Below are 6,000 nucleotides of genomic sequence, written 5' to 3' on the forward strand. Positions count from 1 at the left end.
ATAAATCTTTGTAAATTTTATGCAGTGCGTTTTGATCATATCACCACTTACTCTTTAAAAAACATTTACATTATTTTATTGTATGTGTCTGTGTAAGTATCTGTATATGTTGGGGAGCAAGGCTCTGCCAAGTCCAGAAGGTGTTGGATCTCTTGGAGATGGAGTTACAGACAATAGTAAGCCACTTAACATGGGTGCTGGCATCTGAACTCTAGTCCTCAAGACTAAGCAGCAAACATTCTTTTTCTTGTTATTTGGTGTAGTTTGGGAAGGGGCAGAGTGTTGGTTATTGGCTTTTGGTTTTAAGACAGGGTCTCTCCCATAACCCTGGATATCCTGTAACTCACTATATAGACCAATCTGGCCTAGAACTTACACAGATCTGCCTGCATCTTCCCCCTGGTATTAAAGGCATGCACCACTACACTAAGCTAACGAGCACTCTTAATCCAGCTCTACACCTCTAATTCCCAGAAATTTATAAAATGTTATAAAATCCATATTTATGATACAAAAGCTTTTCTGTCATATAATAAAAAACATGATTACTTAGTGCTAAGATGTCAGATAAATGAGAAATGTAAAAGATCTCCTGTGTTTATGATACCTCAGTGTGAACCCATGGGTCGGGTGCCAAAGGGCACAGCAGATGGAACTCCACACTCATGGCTGTTGAAAACAGTGCTGAGGAACCCAGCAGGTGCATCTCACCCTGCTATATTCTTCCCTCAGAGGAGCCCTGGGTCACAGGGCTGATTATTGCGATGTAATCTTAAATTTTTACAATTTCTTCGTTGCTTTACATTACATTCCACATACAGATTTTTGTACCATGATTTTTAGGATTGCACACTATTTTTATTTTGTTACAATTGAGCTTTAGGGAACCATTTAGTTCCAGGGCACATTTGGTGGAGTTGAGATGTTTACCCTTGCCGGCTCTTTCATCGGCACTATCACAAACACCAGTCCATCTGTTGTTCTCTTCCAGTAATCTTCACTTAAGCAAACATACAGGTAGCTGCCCAAACCCTGCTACTTACACAGGTGGTAGCACTCCAGGATGGGGATCCTGGGTGACGGTGTCACTACTTACACAGGTGGTAGCACTCCAGGATGGGGATCCTGGGTGACGGTGTCACTACTTACACAGGTGGTAGCACTCCAGGATGGGGATCCTGGGTGACGGTGTCACTACTTACACAGGTGGTAGCACTCCAGGATGGGGATCCTGGGTGACGGTGTCACTAATCAGTCTTGGAAGCCCACGTTAACCCCCCGACAGCAGCAGAGAAGTGTGTATTATTCAGAGACAGGGTGTGTGGAAGTCAAGGGCCAGTGGTGGGTGGTGTGAACAGCAGAGAAGACAGACTGGAGGGGAAGCACCCTGTCCCACCTGCCCTGATCCTGCTTGCCACAGTCCCACCTGCAGTTCATCAGCAATTGATCTCTGCCTTGGCATTGGCCTGCCGTGGTAACTAACAGTATAGCTTTGGCTCAATGGCATGCTGTGTCAGATGGTCACATGTTGTCCTCCACATGGACTTTTATTTCCTAAAGTCACAATGCAGCAGAGTTCAGAAGTCCCCTTTTGCTCCTCCCTAACTGTACAGATTCATAGGCCCCCTTTCCCTGTGAGCATCCATGTCAACCAACAAGTAAAGGCCTTGATAAGAGACCCAGTGGAGCACAGCTACAAGTGCTTCATAGCCTCAGTATGTGTTACACCTGACCAGGAAAATGAACAGTTATTATTTTCCTTTTGCTAAGTTTCTGAGTTTGGGGCAGGGGGAATCTTTAAGACTAAAGACAGTATGTTTATAAACAGAAAATGTCATCACCATGTGAGATTCTAAAGAATATTATAGAAGGAAGTGGACAAGAGGAATTAAATCTGAAAGGTTTTTTTTAATTTTACATTTAAATTTATTATTGTGTATGTATGTACGCATGTATGCATGCATATAGGTCAGAAAACAGCTTGCAAGAGTTAGTTTTCACCTTCTACCTTGTGAATTTTAGGGTTCAAACTCAGGTCACCAGGCTTGTTAGCAACCATCTTTACCTGCTGAGCCATCTCACCATCAGCAGATTGTCCACTGGAGCCAGAATGAGTGAGCTAGTGGAATATTCTTTAGGATAATGACATAATTCTAGTTCAGATTGACAAGACATTTCCTTTAAGATGTGTGCTGTTTCCAGGCAGTGGCATTGCACACCTTCAATCCCAGCACTCAGGAGGCAGAGACAGGCAGATCTCTGTGAGTTAGAGGTCAGCCTGGTTACAAAGTGAGTTCCAGGACAGGCACCAAAGCTACACAGAGAAACCCTGTCTTGGGGGGAAAAATGCTGCTAATTGTGCTATCATATGAAAATGAATGAAAAGACAGTCATTTTAAGTGTGGTTTAAGAAAGTTTGTGTAACTAACTAGTTGACAGGTAAAGTAATTACAGGTTAGCAGTGGCATCTCAAAGCACAGATCCATTTATGTGGGGCAGTGCCTTCCTGGGGAAAACATGACTGTCACAGCACATTCTGGTACACTAGGGGGCGCAAGATGGGAAGGATTTCATAGGTATATAGAGGACCATGCAAGCTGGTGTCGCTCTGAGCCCCTGTTGAATTCATTTCACAGAAAAACATATCATCTATTCAGTGCAGCATTGTGAAAGGTTTGGGAAACTGAAGAAACTCACAAAGGGAAAAATGGGATAAGGTCAGATGCAGAGGTTGCCTGATTCCTCTCCAGTGTGTGTGCTTCACGGTCTATCAGTGACACCAGGGGGACACACTGGGCGTGACAGCTGCATGTCCCTAAAAGCGAGGGCATCTTAGGAGCGCTCCTATGTACAACAGCAGGACCATGAGCCCAAGAGTAAAGACTATCACTAGACATTCAGACATAGAATGGAGTCCAACAGCCTTAAGTTACTCCACACTGGATTCTTATTTAATTGGTAATTAGTCTTATAATGACATTGTTTCTCATCTCTAATCTCCTTTACCATAGCACACCCAATAGATACTGAGTAAATATTATCCTTACCCACTGTAACTATCTATCTTCTTTTCTTCATTGTCCTCCTTCTTGAGTGCACACTCCACATCACCACCAACCCCAGTTGTTTGTTATTTGAGACAGGATCTTGCTGTGTAGCCCATGCTGTATGTATCTAACTTTGATTACAAGATAACACCTTATAGCCCATCTTCCATAACCTTATTGCACATACAAGAGCAAGTGACCAAGAATACAGGAGGCAGTGCTGAACCCCTCCCCCAAGTCAGAAGCAGAAGTCCCATTAAGAATCTACCCAGAGGCTGGAGAGATAAGGCCACAGTTAAAAACACTTGCTGCTCTTGCAGAGGACCCAGGTTTGGTTCTCAGCACCAATATAGTGGATCACAACAGTCTGTAACTCCAGTTCCAAGGGATGCAAGAGCCCTCTTCTGACCTCTGCTGGAACTATGTGCATGTGGTACACAGACACATACAAATAAAACACTCATACACATAAAATAAAAATAAGTAAATCCTTTTTGTAAAAATCTGTTCCAATCAAGCTTGGTGGCACATGCCTTAATTCCAGCACTGAAGCAGGGAGATTTGAAGGCCTAGGATACATGCATGTGTGTGCACACGTGCGCGGGCACACATACACACATAGAAGATGGGAAGAATTTCATAGATATATAGGGGACAAGAGGGACCAGGGATTTCACAATGGCCTTCTAAAACAGAACAGGATCGGGTGACCCAACTGGGGGCTCCAGTGGAGATATAGGTCTTTGTAACTTCTCTGCACAGTAGGAACAGAGTCAATATGAGTAAGTGGCCAAGGAACAGGAGTGTGGAGGAGGGTTAGAGATCCATACAAGTGCTACTGGCTGGGCTGGGAGACTGTGGTGGAGAACACCCCTAGAAGTGGACAGGAACCCCAATGGGAGCATGAGCAATGTCCCACCCAGATGAGAATGGCTCAGGAAGGCAAAGGTGGCTTCCTGTGGGCTGAGCTCAGAGGGAATAATCAGTGACATGGTGGCAGTCTGCTGACCTCTCTAGTTGCAGGGGACCATCTTGTTGAAAGCTATGGCTAGGCTTAATAAAGACAAGCCCTACTACGAAACAGTCCACATCTGCATCAAGGAGTCAGCTTAGGGCCCAAGACCAGTGATTGACTGACTGGTCACATTTGCCCATTTCTCACACCAGCAGCTTTCTCTAGGTACCCTTGTAGGAGACCTTGTGTAGCTGTATCTCCAGATGAACTAGCAGGCAACAGTATTCTTCTTGCTCATTTTAGGGATTGTTGTTCCATCTAAGTCTGCTCACAATTCCATACACATGCATGGTTTTGAAGTTAGAGTCACCTACTAAAAAATTTCAAGACCTCTATCTCCTACTTTGGTCTTCATTAGCACTCTCCCACACCCACCCTCTCCTCTCTCCTCTCTCCTTCCTCTGTAGACTTAACTGGTTCTCCATGGTTTGTCCATCCATCTGCACCAGTTGTCTGTTCACATTACCATCTCTGTTTCAGTAAAAGGCTCTTGAAGGGATGCAGCACTTGCCCACATTGACCAAAACCAGAATCCAAATATGTCCCTTGAAAACAGTAAGTACTATGCCTCATTCACATTTCCTTGAGCAATCAATACTTCCGGACTTCCATGGTGTATTTCCTCTGCCCAACACTTTCTTTCCCAAACATATCTCAAAGGTATCCTAGACACTGCTTAGAGAGACAATCTTTCCTGACATGTACTTCTTTGCTCCCATATCAGAATCCCTATTTTTTCTCATTGTTCCAGTACTGTCCCTTCTCTTGTACCCTTGCTGAACTGACAAGATTCTAAGCCAACCACAACTTCTGCTTTTATTGGCTTTCCATCTCTAAGACTCAAAATTCCATGACTTATAGCAGAGATTGCATTTTTAGCTTTAAATTTTCCAAGGATAAAGACTATAAAGTTAGATGTTACTTTACAGTGTGCTTTTCAAAAATGAGAGGTACCTCTGAGCACTGTTTCCAGTGGCAAACAGAATCTACTACTGATGGCATGCTTCTGGAGAGACCAGAGTACTTAGCCTCAGCTAAACGTGTGCCTTTCCTGACTATAGAATCCAGGCAGTTGCTTGTGTAGCCTTATCATTGAGAAACTAGAAATCATAAGATGGGATTGGGAAAAATAACAGTGTGGAGACCCCTACACCCCCACCCACCCACCAGTCCTAACAGCACTTTATTAGAAAGAAGAACAATCCAGAATCCCCAAAATAGGCAAGAAAGTCTAGGACCAGGCTCAGGAAGTGTACCAACATACAGGAGATGGGTCTAGCCAAATGGCCCAAAGCCCTCTGCTCCAGCCACCTCTGCTGACCTGTCACCACAAGACACACTCCCTTGAGCCTGAGTCACTCTTAATTGGCCCTCCAAGCAGGAATGTTTCTCCTGTCCAGGCCCAGAGGAACCCTGGGCTCCTAGCCAGCTTCCTAGGACAGCACCATTGTACTGACCTAGCCTGAGCACCAGATGGAATGGAGCACAGCTAGACAGCCTGAAGTGTCAGATCTGCTCTTCACAAACTCTTAAGAAGCCATGGATTCTCTGAACAGGACAAAAATTCAAACCCAAGCAATTGTAAATATGAAGGGATGTTTTGAACAAGTTTTCAGACTAGGAGGAAATTCCTAAAATTCTTATGTGGTAAATCCAAGCCTTTACACTGACTTCACTGGTACTGAGCATTTTGTTGGGTAGAGATGGCACCAAAGGAGAGGCTGGGAGTAAGTGTGGCCTGCAACCTGGTATCCATAAAGTTCTACCTTGCCCTGGCACCTATCTTACCCCTACCAAGCCCCACTCCAGGTATTCCTGTATCAGTGCAAATTGTTCTACAAACCCTAAAAGCCCCACATCCCCATGAGGAATGCCTACTGGGGAACTGGGCAGAGAGTATACTGGACACACACACTTTGAAAGTCATTCATCACTGCT

The sequence above is a fragment of the Chionomys nivalis genome, chromosome 6 (genome assembly GCF_950005125.1).
Source record: "Chionomys nivalis chromosome 6, mChiNiv1.1, whole genome shotgun sequence".
NCBI classification, from domain to species: Eukaryota; Metazoa; Chordata; class Mammalia; order Rodentia; family Cricetidae; genus Chionomys; species Chionomys nivalis.